Source organism: Anomaloglossus baeobatrachus, chromosome 3 (assembly GCF_048569485.1).
Source record: "Anomaloglossus baeobatrachus isolate aAnoBae1 chromosome 3, aAnoBae1.hap1, whole genome shotgun sequence".
Lineage (NCBI taxonomy): Eukaryota > Metazoa > Chordata > Amphibia > Anura > Aromobatidae > Anomaloglossus > Anomaloglossus baeobatrachus.
In genome coordinates, this window is record NC_134355.1 from 698,173,518 (window position 1) to 698,186,459 (window position 12,942).

At 45.2% G+C, this 12,942-nt stretch overlaps 15 non-coding genes across 15 annotated transcripts; 5 read left to right on the forward strand and 10 right to left on the reverse strand.

The window, feature by feature from the left end:
• Positions 1-2,017: 2,017 nt before the first annotated feature.
• Positions 2,018-2,090, reverse strand: TRNAA-UGC (transfer RNA alanine (anticodon UGC)). Its single transcript has one exon. It is a non-coding gene; the product is annotated as a tRNA-Ala (tRNA).
• Positions 2,091-2,766: 676 nt separating this feature from the next.
• Positions 2,767-2,840, forward strand: TRNAN-GUU (transfer RNA asparagine (anticodon GUU)). The gene has a single exon. It is a non-coding gene; the product is annotated as a tRNA-Asn (tRNA).
• Positions 2,841-3,457: 617 nt separating this feature from the next.
• Positions 3,458-3,530, reverse strand: TRNAA-CGC (transfer RNA alanine (anticodon CGC)). The gene has a single exon. It is a non-coding gene; the product is annotated as a tRNA-Ala (tRNA).
• Positions 3,531-4,123: 593 nt separating this feature from the next.
• TRNAA-UGC (transfer RNA alanine (anticodon UGC)) lies at positions 4,124-4,196 on the reverse strand. Its single transcript has one exon. It is a non-coding gene; the product is annotated as a tRNA-Ala (tRNA).
• A 676-nt stretch (positions 4,197-4,872) lies between these two features.
• TRNAN-GUU (transfer RNA asparagine (anticodon GUU)) lies at positions 4,873-4,946 on the forward strand. Its single transcript has one exon. It is a non-coding gene; the product is annotated as a tRNA-Asn (tRNA).
• A 617-nt stretch (positions 4,947-5,563) lies between these two features.
• Positions 5,564-5,636, reverse strand: TRNAA-CGC (transfer RNA alanine (anticodon CGC)). The gene has a single exon. It is a non-coding gene; the product is annotated as a tRNA-Ala (tRNA).
• A 593-nt stretch (positions 5,637-6,229) lies between these two features.
• TRNAA-UGC (transfer RNA alanine (anticodon UGC)) lies at positions 6,230-6,302 on the reverse strand. Its single transcript has one exon. It is a non-coding gene; the product is annotated as a tRNA-Ala (tRNA).
• Positions 6,303-6,978: 676 nt separating this feature from the next.
• TRNAN-GUU (transfer RNA asparagine (anticodon GUU)) lies at positions 6,979-7,052 on the forward strand. The gene has a single exon. It is a non-coding gene; the product is annotated as a tRNA-Asn (tRNA).
• Positions 7,053-7,669: 617 nt separating this feature from the next.
• Positions 7,670-7,742, reverse strand: TRNAA-CGC (transfer RNA alanine (anticodon CGC)). The gene has a single exon. It is a non-coding gene; the product is annotated as a tRNA-Ala (tRNA).
• A 591-nt stretch (positions 7,743-8,333) lies between these two features.
• TRNAA-UGC (transfer RNA alanine (anticodon UGC)) lies at positions 8,334-8,406 on the reverse strand. The gene has a single exon. It is a non-coding gene; the product is annotated as a tRNA-Ala (tRNA).
• Positions 8,407-9,082: 676 nt separating this feature from the next.
• TRNAN-GUU (transfer RNA asparagine (anticodon GUU)) lies at positions 9,083-9,156 on the forward strand. The gene has a single exon. It is a non-coding gene; the product is annotated as a tRNA-Asn (tRNA).
• A 1,283-nt stretch (positions 9,157-10,439) lies between these two features.
• On the reverse strand, positions 10,440-10,512 carry TRNAA-UGC (transfer RNA alanine (anticodon UGC)). Its single transcript has one exon. It is a non-coding gene; the product is annotated as a tRNA-Ala (tRNA).
• A 676-nt stretch (positions 10,513-11,188) lies between these two features.
• TRNAN-GUU (transfer RNA asparagine (anticodon GUU)) lies at positions 11,189-11,262 on the forward strand. The gene has a single exon. It is a non-coding gene; the product is annotated as a tRNA-Asn (tRNA).
• A 617-nt stretch (positions 11,263-11,879) lies between these two features.
• On the reverse strand, positions 11,880-11,952 carry TRNAA-CGC (transfer RNA alanine (anticodon CGC)). Its single transcript has one exon. It is a non-coding gene; the product is annotated as a tRNA-Ala (tRNA).
• A 591-nt stretch (positions 11,953-12,543) lies between these two features.
• Positions 12,544-12,616, reverse strand: TRNAA-UGC (transfer RNA alanine (anticodon UGC)). Its single transcript has one exon. It is a non-coding gene; the product is annotated as a tRNA-Ala (tRNA).
• Between the last annotated feature and the right edge of the window lie 326 nt (positions 12,617-12,942).

Below are 12,942 nucleotides of genomic sequence, written 5' to 3' on the forward strand. Positions count from 1 at the left end.
TGCCTTTAGTTTCTTGCCACACTTCACGGTGATTTTCTCATCATGTCAGGTGAGAAGCTGCAATGCTATATGGCAATTTTTATGTAAGAATAGCTTGCTTTTTTTTTACAGTGTGAGTTCCATTTTACCATAGTAGAAGATCATCGGAGGAGTTTAAAAGGTGAAGGGTGGCTTACAAATACATGCACACCTCTTCCAAGCAAACCCTTTACATATCTACGAAGAACCGAGGGGTAAGCAATAAAAAACCCCTTAATAGTTTGGAGACGAAAGTTGCAATGTAGCACAATATCAGTCTTATCGAAGAAATATAATGATGACCTGTATAAAAAGAATCAATTAGCAGAGGATGGTTTTGATCCATCGACCTCTGGGTTATGGGCCCAGCACGCTTCCGCTGCGCCACTCTGCTGCCGGTGGTCTGTTCGTTGAGAAGGTCTATTTATCGACTGACTTTTCAAAAGTGGCTAAAATGTATTTGGTCTTTGTGATGGAATCCATCAGCAGGAGCTTATTGTCGGCGCCTCGAGTCCTCCTGAGCATCAGCAATTGTCTCTTTGTTTTTGCTGATTTCTTTTTGTCATATTATGTTAAAAAGTTGATCTGAGAAACCTGTGCCTGGCCTGCCTGGCTGAGAGTTCCTGTAGAAAGATCTGTTTGCGTCTCTGTGGCGCAATTGGTTAGCGCGTTCGGCTGTTAACCGAAAGGATGGTGGTTCAAGCCCACCCAAGGACGATGGTCTTTTTTGCTTAAGTAGCAGCCTATGTACGAGTGAAGAAGGTTCCACGTCGTCTTTCAATTGCTCTCCCGACAAATAACTCTGTTGCTCGCTGCCTACGTTTTGAACTCCCGAGTTAGAATGGAGGAGACTTTTGGAAAAGAGCTCTTTGTATGTGGACAGAAGCAGCTTAGCTGGGCTGTGTTTATTCAGGGGCGATGGTCTCTTTGGCTCGAGTAGCATTCTAGGGGTGTAAAAGGTTCCACGTTAGCTTTCGGCTGAGCTGCTCTCCCAACAAAAAACTCTCTGTTGCTTTGTGCTTACGTTTTGAACTCCTCAGGTACAACGGAGGAGACCCTTCTAGAAGAGCTGTTTGTAGGTGGACAGAGGGAGCATAGCTGGGCTGTGTTTACTAGCAGGATGAGCCCTCCGATAGAACGCGCAAACATCCTTCGAGCTGGAATTGAACCAGCAACCCAAGGATTTGCTCATTTACATCTACAGTCTTTGGCTCTACCAGCTGAGCTATTGAAGGCTTGTCTTGGCCTTGGTTGAAAGCCTCCTAGTTTTAGCTGTTGGAGTTTTGAGCATGAGGTGAAAAGGCAATCACTGCTACCACGTGAAAAATAACTCTTGGAGAATGCGGGCATCGATCCCGCTGCTTCTCACATGCGAAGCGAGCGCTCTACCACTTGAGCTAATTCCCCTGGCGGGACAGTTGTGCCTTTAGTTTCTTGCCACACTTCATAGGGATTTTCTTATCATGTCAGGTGAGAAGCTGCATTGTTATATGGTATTTTTTTTCTGTAAGAATAGCTTTTTTTTTTTTTTTTTAAGTGTGAGTTCCATTTTGCCATAGTAGAAGATCATCGGAGGACTTTACAAGGTGAAGGGTGGCTTCCAAATACATGCACGCCTCTTCCAAGCAAAGCCTTTACATATCTACGGAGAAGACAAAAAACTCTCTGTTGATTTGTGCTTACGTTTTGATCTCCTCACTCCTCAGGTACAACAGAGGAGACCTTTCTAGAAGAGCTGTTTGTAGGTGGACGGAACGAGCATAGCTGGGCTGTGTTTACCAGCCGGATGAACCTTCCGATAGAATGCGCAAAACTCCTTCGAGCCGGAATTGAACCAGCGACCTAAGGATTGCTAACTTTCTTCTACAGTCTTCGGCTCTACCAGCTGAGCTATCGAAGGCTTGTTTTGTCCTTGATCGAAAGCCTCCTAGTTTTAGCTGTTGGAGTTTTGAGCATGAGGGAAAAAGACAATCACTGCTACCATGTGAAAAATAACTCTTGGAGAATGCGGGTATCGATCCCGCTGCCTCTCGCATGCAAAGCGAGCGCTCTGCCACTTGAGCTAATCCCCCTGGCATGACAGGTCTGCCTTTAGTTTCTTGCCACACTTCACGGTGATTTTCTCATCATGTCAGGTGAGAAGCTGCAATGCTATATGGCAATTTTTATGTAAGAATAGCTTGCTTTTTTTTTTACAGTGTGAGTTCCATTTTACCATAGTAGAAGATCATCGGAGGAGTTTAAAAGGTGAAGGGTGGCTTACAAATACATGCACACCTCTTCCAAGCAAACCCTTTACATATCTACGAAGAACCGAGGGGTAAGCAATAAAAAACCCCTTAATAGTTTGGAGACGAAAGTTGCAATGAAGCACAATATCAGTCTTATCGAAGAAATATAATGATGACCTGTATAAAAAGAATCAATTAGCAGAGGATGGTTTCGATCCATCGACCTCTGGGTTATGGGCCCAGCACGCTTCCGCTGCGCCACTCTGCTGCCGGTGGTCTGTTCGTTGAGAAGGTCTATTTATCGACTGACTTTTCAAAAGTGGCTAAAATGTATTTGGTCTTTGTGATGGAATCCATCAGCAGGAGCTTATTGTCGGCGCCTCGAGTCCTCCTGAGCATCAGCAATTGTCTCTTTGTTTTTGCTGATTTCTTTTTGTCATATTATGTTAAAAAGTTGATCTGAGAAACCTGTGCCTGGCCTGCCTGGCTGAGAGTTCCTGTAGAAAGATCTGTTTGTGTCTCTGTGGCGCAATTGGTTAGCGCGTTCGGCTGTTAACCGAAAGGATGGTGGTTCAAGCCCACCCAGGGACGATGGTCTTTTTTGCTTAAGTAGCAGCCTATGTACGAGTGAAGAAGGTTCCACGTCGTCTTTCAATTGCTCTCCCGACAAATAACTCTGTTGCTCGCTGCCTACGTTTTGAACTCCCGAGTTAGAATGGAGGAGACTTTTGGAAAAGAGCTCTTTGTATGTGGACGGAAGCAGCTTAGCTGGACTGTGTTTATTCAGGGGCGATGGTCTCTTTGGCTCGAGTAGCATTCTAGGGGTGTAAAAGGTTCCACGTTAGCTTTCGGCTGAGCTGCTCTCCCAACAAAAAACTCTCTGTTGCTTTGTGCTTACGTTTTGAACTCCTCAGGTACAACGGAGGAGACCCTTCTAGAAGAGCTGTTTGCAGGTGGACAGAGGTAGCATAGCTGGGCTGTGTTTACTAGCAGGATGAGCCCTCCGATAGAACGCGCAAACATCCTTCGAGCTGGAATTGAACCAGCAACCCAAGGATTTGCTCATTTACATCTACAGTCTTTGGCTCTACCAGCTGAGCTATTGAAGGCTTGTCTTGGTCTTGGTTGAAAGCCTCCTAGTTTTAGCTGTTGGAGTTTTGAGCATGAGGTGAAAAGGCAATCACTGCTACCATGTGAAAAATAACTCTTGGAGAATGCGGGCATCGATCCCGCTGCCTCTCACATGCGAAGCGAGCGCTCTACCACTTGAGCTAATTCCCCTGGCGTGACAGTTGTGCCTTTAGTTTCTTGCCACACTTCATAGGGATTTTCTTATCATGTCAGGTGAGAAGCTGCATTGTTATATGGTATTTTTTTTCTGTAAGAATAGCTTTTTTTTTTTTTTTTTTAAGTGTGAGTTCCATGTTGCCATAGTAGAAGATCATCGGAGGACTTTACAAGGTGAAGGGTGGCTTCCAAATACATGCACGCCTCTTCCAAGCAAAGCCTTTACATATCTACGGAGAAGACAAAAAACTCTCTGTTGATTTGTGCTTACGTTTTGATCTCCTCACTCCTCAGGTACAACGGAGGAGACCTTTCTAGAAGAGCTGTTTGTAGGTGGACGGAACGAGCATAGCTGGGCTGTGTTTACCAGCCGGATGAACCTTCCGATAGAATGCGCAAAACTCCTTCGAGCTGGAATTGAACCAGCGACCTAAGGATTGCTAACTTTCTTCTACAGTCTTCGGCTCTACCAGCTGAGCTATCGAAGGCTTGTTTTGTCCTTGATCGAAAGCCTCCTAGTTTTAGCTGTTGGAGTTTTGAGCATGAGGTAAAAAGACAATCACTGCTACCATGTGAAAAATAACTCTTGGAGAATGCGGGCATCGATCCCGCTGCCTCTCGCATGCAAAGCGAGCGCTCTACCACTTGAGCTAATCCCCCTGGCATGACAGGTCTGCCTTTAGTTTCTTGCCACACTTCACGGTGATTTTCTCATCATGTCAGGTGAGAAGCTGCAATGCTATATGGCAATTTTTATGTAAGAATAGCTTGCTTTTTTTTTTACAGTGTGAGTTCCATTTTACCATAGTAGAAGATCATCGGAGGAGTTTAAAAGGTGAAGGGTGGCTTACAAATACATGCACACCTCTTCCAAGCAAACCCTTTACATATCTACGAAGAACCGAGGGGTAAGCAATAAAAAACCCCTTAATAGTTTGGAGACGAAAGTTGCAATGTAGCACAATATCAGTCTTATCGAAGAAATATAATGATGACCTGTATAAAAAGAATCAATTAGCAGAGGATGATTTCGATCCATCGACCTCTGGGTTATGGGCCCAGCACGCTTCCGCTGCGCCACTCTGCTGCCGGTGGTCTGTTCGTTGAGAAGGTCTATTTATCGACTGACTTTTCAAAAGTGGCTAAAATGTATTTGGTCTTTGTGATGGAATCCATCAGCAGGAGCTTATTGTCGGCGCCTCGAGTCCTCCTGAGCATCAGCAATTGTCTCTTTGTTTTTGCTGATTTCTTTTTGTCATATTATGTTAAAAAGTTGATCTGAGAAACCTGTGCCTGGCCTGCCTGGCTGAGAGTTCCTGTAGAAAGATCTGTTTGCGTCTCTGTGGCGCAATTGGTTAGCGCGTTCGGCTGTTAACCGAAAGGATGGTGGTTCAAGCCCACCCAGGGACGATGGTCTTTTTTGCTTAAGTAGCAGCCTATGTACGAGTGAAGAAGGTTCCACGTCGTCTTTCAATTGCTCTCCCGACAAATAACTCTGTTGCTCGCTGCCTACGTTTTGAACTCCCGAGTTAGAATGGAGGAGACTTTTGGAAAAGAGCTCTTTGTATGTGGACGGAAGCAGCTTAGCTGGGCTGTGTTTATTCAGGGGCGATGGTCTCTTTGGCTCGAGTAGCATTCTAGGGGTGTAAAAGGTTCCACGTTAGCTTTCGGCTGAGCTGCTCTCCCAACAAAAAACTCTCTGTTGCTTTGTGCTTACGTTTTGAGCTCCTCAGGTACAACGGAGGAGACCCTTCTAGAAGAGCTGTTTGTAGGTGGACAGAGGGAGCATAGCTGGGCTGTGTTTACTAGCAGGATGAGCCCTCCGATAGAACGCGCAAACATCCTTCGAGCTGGAATTGACCCAGCAACCCAAGGATTTGCTCATTTACATCTACAGTCTTTGGCTCTACCAGCTGAGCTATTGAAGGCTTGTCTTGGCCTTGGTTGAAAGCCTCCTAGTTTTAGCTGTTGGAGTTTTGAGCATGAGGTGAAAAGGCAATCACTGCTACCATGTGAAAAATAACTCTTGGAGAATGCGGGCATCGATCCCGCTGCCTCTCACATGCGAAGCGAGCGCTCTACCACTTGAGCTAATTCCCCTGGCGTGACAGTTGTGCCTTTAGTTTCTTGCCACACTTCATAGGGATTTTCTTATCATGTCAGGTGAGAAGCTGCATTGTTATATGGTATTTTTTTTCTGTAAGAATAGCTTTTTTTTTTTTTTTTTTAAGTGTGAGTTCCATGTTGCCATAGTAGAAGATCATCGGAGGACTTTACAAGGTGAAGGGTGGCTTCCAAATACATGCACACCTCTTCCAAGCAAAGCCTTTACATATCTACGGAGAAGACAAAAAACTCTCTGTTGATTTGTGCTTACGTTTTGATCTCCTCACTCCTCAGGTACAACGGAGGAGACCTTTCTAGAAGAGCTGTTTGTAGGTGGACGGAACGAGCATAGCTGGGCTGTGTTTACCAGCCGGATGAACCTTCCGATAGAATGCGCAAAACTCCTTCGAGCCGGAATTGAACCAGCGACCTAAGGATTGCTAACTTTCTTCTACAGTCTTCGGCTCTACCAGCTGAGCTATCGAAGGCTTGTTTTGTCCTTGATCGAAAGCCTCCTAGTTTTAGCTGTTGGAGTTTTGAGCATGAGGTAAAAAGACAATCACTGCTACCATGTGAAAAATAACTCTTGGAGAATGCGGGCATCGATCCCGCTGCCTCTCGCATGCAAAGCGAGCGCTCTACCACTTGAGCTAATCCCCCTGGCATGACAGGTCTGCCTTTAGTTTCTTGCCACACTTCACGGTGATTTTCTCATCATGTCAGGTGAGAAGCTGCAATGCTATATGGCAATTTTTATGTAAGAATAGCTTGCTTTTTTTTTTACAGTGTGAGTTCCATTTTACCATAGTAGAAGATCATCGGAGGAGTTTAAAAGGTGAAGGGTGGCTTACAAATACATGCACACCTCTTCCAAGCAAACCCTTTACATATCTACGAAGAACCGAGGGGTAAGCAATAAAAAACCCCTTAATAGTTTGGAGACGAAAGTTGCAATGTAGCACAATATCAGTCTTATCGAAGAAATATAATGATGACCTGTATAAAAAGAATCAATTAGCAGAGGATGATTTCAATCCATCGACCTCTGGGTTATGGGCCCAGCACGCTTCCGCTGCGCCACTCTGCTGCCGGTGGTCTGTTCGTTGAGAAGGTCTATTTATCGACTGACTTTTCAAAAGTGGCTAAAATGTATTTGGTCTTTGTGATGGAATCCATCAGCAGGAGCTTATTGTCGGCGCCTCGAGTCCTCCTGAGCATCAGCAATTGTCTCTTTGTTTTTGCTGATTTCTTTTTGTCATATTATGTTAAAAAGTTGATCTGAGAAACCTGTGCCTGGCCTGCCTGGCTGAGAGTTCCTGTAGAAAGATCTGTTTGCGTCTCTGTGGCGCAATTGGTTAGCGCGTTCGGCTGTTAACCGAAAGGATGGTGGTTCAAGCCCACCCAGGGACGATGGTCTTTTTTGCTTAAGTAGCAGCCTATGTACGAGTGAAGAAGGTTCCACGTCGTCTTTCAATTGCTCTCCCGACAAATAACTCTGTTGCTCGCTGCCTACGTTTTGAACTCCCGAGTTAGAATGGAGGAGACTTTTGGAAAAGAGCTCTTTGTATGTGGACGGAAGCAGCTTAGCTGGGCTGTGTTTATTCAGGGGCGATGGTCTCTTTGGCTCGAGTAGCATTCTAGGGGTGTAAAAGGTTCCACGTTAGCTTTCGGCTGAGCTGCTCTCCCAACAAAAAACTCTCTGTTGCTTTGTGCTTACGTTTTGAGCTCCTCAGGTACAACAGAGGAGACCCTTCTAGAAGAGCTGTTTGTAGGTGGACAGAGGGAGCATAGCTGGGCTGTGTTTACTAGCAGGATGAGCCCTCCGATAGAACGCGCAAACATCCTTCGAGCTGGAATTGACCCAGCAACCCAAGGATTTGCTCATTTACATCTACAGTCTTTGGCTATACCAGCTGAGCTATTGAAGGCTTGTCTTGGCCTTGGTTGAAAGCCTCCTAGTTTTAGCTGTTGGAGTTTTGAGCATGAGGTGAAAAGGCAATCACTGCTACCATGTGAAAAATAACTCTTGGAGAATGCGGGCATCGATCCCGCTGCCTCTCACATGCGAAGCGAGCGCTCTACCACTTGAGCTAATTCCCCTGGCGTGACAGTTGTGCCTTTAGTTTCTTGCCACACTTCATAGGGATTTTCTTATCATGTCAGGTGAGAAGCTGCATTGTTATATGGTATTTTTTTTCTGTAAGAATAGCTTTTTTTTTTTTTTTTAAGTGTGAGTTCCATGTTGCCATAGTAGAAGATCATCGGAGGACTTTACAAGGTGAAGGGTGGCTTCCAAATACATGCACGCCTCTTCCAAGCAAAGCCTTTACATATCTACGGAGAAGACAAAAAACTCTCTGTTGATTTGTGCTTACGTTTTGATCTCCTCACTCCTCAGGTACAACGGAGGAGACCTTTCTAGAAGAGCTGTTTGTAGGTGGACGGAACGAGCATAGCTGGGCTGTGTTTCCCAGCCGGATGAACCTTCCGATAGAATGCGCAAAACTCCTTCGAGCCAGAATTGAACCAGCGACCTAAGGATTGCTAACTTTCTTCTACAGTCTTCGGCTCTACCAGCTGAGCTATCGAAGGCTTGTTTTGTCCTTGATCGAAAGCCTCCTAGTTTTAGCTGTTGGAGTTTTGAGCATGAGGTAAAAAGACAATCACTGCTACCATGTGAAAAATAACTCTTGGAGAATGCGGGCATCGATCCCGCTGCCTCTCGCATGCAAAGCGAGCGCTCTACCACTTGAGCTAATCCCCCTGGCATGACAGGTCTGCCTTTAGTTTCTTGCCACACTTCACGGTGATTTTCTCATCATGTCAGGTGAGAAGCTGCAATGCTATATGGCAATTTTTATGTAAGAATAGCTTGCTTTTTTTTTTACAGTGTGAGTTCCATTTTACCATAGTAGAAGATCATCGGAGGAGTTTAAAAGGTGAAGGGTGGCTTACAAATACATGCACACCTCTTCCAAGCAAACCCTTTACATATCTACGAAGAACCGAGGGGTAAGCAATAAAAAACCCCTTAATAGTTTGGAGACGAAAGTTGCAATGTAGCACAATATCAGTCTTATCGAAGAAATATAATGATGACCTGTATAAAAAGAATCAATTAGCAGAGGATGATTTCGATCCATCGACCTCTGGGTTATGGGCCCAGCACGCTTCCGCTGCGCCACTCTGCTGCCGGTGGTCTGTTCGTTGAGAAGGTCTATTTATCGACTGACTTTTCAAAAGTGGCTAAAATGTATTTGGTCTTTGTGATGGAATCCATCAGCAGGAGCTTATTGTCGGCGCCTCGAGTCCTCCTGAGCATCAGCAATTGTCTCTTTGTTTTTGCTGATTTCTTTTTGTCATATTATGTTAAAAAGTTGATCTGAGAAACCTGTGCCTGGCCTGCCTGGCTGAGAGTTCCTGTAGAAAGATCTGTTTGCGTCTCTGTGGCGCAATTGGTTAGCGCGTTCGGCTGTTAACCGAAAGGATGGTGGTTCAAGCCCACCCAGGGACGATGGTCTTTTTTGCTTAAGTAGCAGCCTATGTACGAGTGAAGAAGGTTCCACGTCGTCTTTCAATTGCTCTCCCGACAAATAACTCTGTTGCTCGCTGCCTACGTTTTGAACTCCCGAGTTAGAATGGAGGAGACTTTTGGAAAAGAGCTCTTTGTATGTGGACGGAAGCAGCTTAGCTGGGCTGTGTTTATTCAGGGGCGATGGTCTCTTTGGCTCGAGTAGCATTCTAGGGGTGTAAAAGGTTCCACGTTAGCTTTCGGCTGAGCTGCTCTCCCAACAAAAAACTCTCTGTTGCTTTGTGCTTACGTTTTGAGCTCCTCAGGTACAACGGAGGAGACCCTTCTAGAAGAGCTGTTTGTAGGTGGACAGAGGGAGCATAGCTGGGCTGTGTTTACTAGCAGGATGAGCCCTCCGATAGAACGCGCAAACATCCTTCGAGCTGGAATTGACCCAGCAACCCAAGGATTTGCTCATTTACATCTACAGTCTTTGGCTCTACCAGCTGAGCTATTGAAGGCTTGTCTTGGCCTTGGTTGAAAGCCTCCTAGTTTTAGCTGTTGGAGTTTTGAGCATGAGGTGAAAAGGCAATCACTGCTACCATGTGAAAAATAACTCTTGGAGAATGCGGGCATCGATCCCGCTGCCTCTCACATGCGAAGCGAGCGGTCTACCACTTGAGCTAATTCCCCTGGCGTGACAGTTGTGCCTTTAGTTTCTTGCCACACTTCATAGGGATTTTCTTATCATGTCAGGTGAGAAGCTGCATTGTTATATGGTATTTTTTTTCTGTAAGAATAGCTTTTTTTTTTTTTTTTTTAAGTGTGAGTTCCATGTTGCCATAGTAGAAGATCATCGGAGGACTTTACAAGGTGAAGGGTGGCTTCCAAATACATGCACACCTCTTCCAAGCAAAGCCTTTACATATCTACGGAGAAGACAAAAAACTCTCTGTTGATTTGTGCTTACGTTTTGATCTCCTCACTCCTCAGGTACAACGGAGGAGACCTTTCTAGAAGAGCTGTTTGTAGGTGGACGGAACGAGCATAGCTGGGCTGTGTTTACCAGCCGGATGAACCTTCCGATAGAATGCGCAAAACTCCTTCGAGCCGGAATTGAACCAGCGACCTAAGGATTGCTAACTTTCTTCTACAGTCTTCGGCTCTACCAGCTGAGCTATCGAAGGCTTGTTTTGTCCTTGATCGAAAGCCTCCTAGTTTTAGCTGTTGGAGTTTTGAGCATGAGGTAAAAAGACAATCACTGCTACCATGTGAAAAATAACTCTTGGAGAATGCGGGCATCGATCCCGCTGCCTCTCGCATGCAAAGCGAGCGCTCTACCACTTGAGCTAATCCCCCTGGCATGACAGGTCTGCCTTTAGTTTCTTGCCACACTTCACGGTGATTTTCTCATCATGTCAGGTGAGAAGCTGCAATGCTATATGGCAATTTTTATGTAAGAATAGCTTGCTTTTTTTTTTACAGTGTGAGTTCCATTTTACCATAGTAGAAGATCATCGGAGGAGTTTAAAAGGTGAAGGGTGGCTTACAAATACATGCACACCTCTTCCAAGCAAACCCTTTACATATCTACGAAGAACCGAGGGGTAAGCAATAAAAAACCCCTTAATAGTTTGGAGACGAAAGTTGCAATGTAGCACAATATCAGTCTTATCGAAGAAATATAATGATGACCTGTATAAAAAGAATCAATTAGCAGAGGATGATTTCAATCCATCGACCTCTGGGTTATGGGCCCAGCATGCTTCCGCTGCGCCACTCTGCTGCCGGTGGTCTGTTCGTTGAGAAGGTCTATTTATCGACTGACTTTTCAAAAGTGGCTAAAATGTATTTGGTCTTTGTGATGGAATCCATCAGCAGGAGCTTATTGTCGGCGCCTCGAGTCCTCCTGAGCATCAGCAATTGTCTCTTTGTTTTTGCTGATTTCTTTTTGTCATATTATGTTAAAAAGTTGATCTGAGAAACCTGTGCCTGGCCTGCCTGGCTGAGAGTTCCTGTAGAAAGATCTGTTTGCGTCTCTGTGGCGCAATTGGTTAGCGCGTTCGGCTGTTAACCGAAAGGATGGTGGTTCAAGCCCACCCAGGGACGATGGTCTTTTTTGCTTAAGTAGCAGCCTATGTACGAGTGAAGAAGGTTCCACGTCGTCTTTCAATTGCTCTCCCGACAAATAACTCTGTTGCTCGCTGCCTACGTTTTGAACTCCCGAGTTAGAATGGAGGAGACTTTTGGAAAAGAGCTCTTTGTATGTGGACGGAAGCAGCTTAGCTGGGCTGTGTTTATTCAGGGGCGATGGTCTCTTTGGCTCGAGTAGCATTCTAGGGGTGTAAAAGGTTCCACGTTAGCTTTCGGCTGAGCTGCTCTCCCAACAAAAAACTCTCTGTTGCTTTGTGCTTACGTTTTGAGCTCCTCAGGTACAACAGAGGAGACCCTTCTAGAAGAGCTGTTTGTAGGTGGACAGAGGGAGCATAGCTGGGCTGTGTTTACTAGCAGGATGAGCCCTCCGATAGAACGCGCAAACATCCTTCGAGCTGGAATTGACCCAGCAACCCAAGGATTTGCTCATTTACATCTACAGTCTTTGGCTCTACCAGCTGAGCTATTGAAGGCTTGTCTTGGCCTTGGTTGAAAGCCTCCTAGTTTTAGCTGTTGGAGTTTTGAGCATGAGGTGAAAAGGCAATCACTGCTACCATGTGAAAAATAACTCTTGGAGAATGCGGGCATCGATCCCGCTGCCTCTCACATGCGAAGCGAGCGCTCTACCACTTGAGCTAATTCCCCTGGCGTGACAGTTGTGCCTTTAGTTTCTTGCCACACTTCATAGGGATTTTCTTATCATGTCAGGTGAGAAGCTGCATTGTTATATGGTATTTTTTTTCTGTAAGAATAGCTTTTTTTTTTTTTTTTAAGTGTGAGTTCCATGTTGCCATAGTAGAAGATCATCGGAGGACTTTACAAGGTGAAGGGTGGCTTCCAAATACATGCACGCCTCTTCCAAGCAAAGCCTTTACATATCTACGGAGAAGACAAAAAACTCTCTGTTGATTTGTGCTTACGTTTTGATCTCCTCACTCCTCAGGTACAACGGAGGAGACCTTTCTAGAAGAGCTGTTTGTAGGTGGACGGAACGAGCATAGCTGGGCTGTGTTTCCCAGCCGGATGAACCTTCCGATAGAATGCGCAAAACTCCTTCGAGCCAGAATTGAACCAGCGACCTAAGGATTGCTAACTTTCTTCTACAGTCTTCGGCTCTACCAGCTGAGCTATCGAAGGCTTGTTTTGTCCTTGATCGAAAGCCTCCTAGTTTTAGCTGTTGGAGTTTTGAGCATGAGGTAAAAAGACAATCACTGCTACCATGTGAAAAATAACTCTTGGAGAATGCGGGCATCGATCCCGCTGCCTCTCGCATGCAAAGCGAGCGCTCTACCACTTGAGCTAATCCCCCTGGCATGACAGGTCTGCCTTTAGTTTCTTGCCACACTTCACGGTGATTTTCTCATCATGTCAGGTGAGAAGCTGCAATGCTATATGGCAATTTTTATGTAAGAATAGCTTGCTTTTTTTTTTACAGTGTGAGTTCCATTTTACCATAGTAGAAGATCATCGGAGGAGTTTAAAAGGTGAAGGGTGGCTTACAAATACATGCACACCTCTTCCAAGCAAACCCTTTACATATCTACGAAGAACCGAGGGGTAAGCAATAAAAAACCCCTTAATAGTTTGGAGACGAAAGTTGCAATGTAGCACAATATCAGTCTTATCGAAGAAATA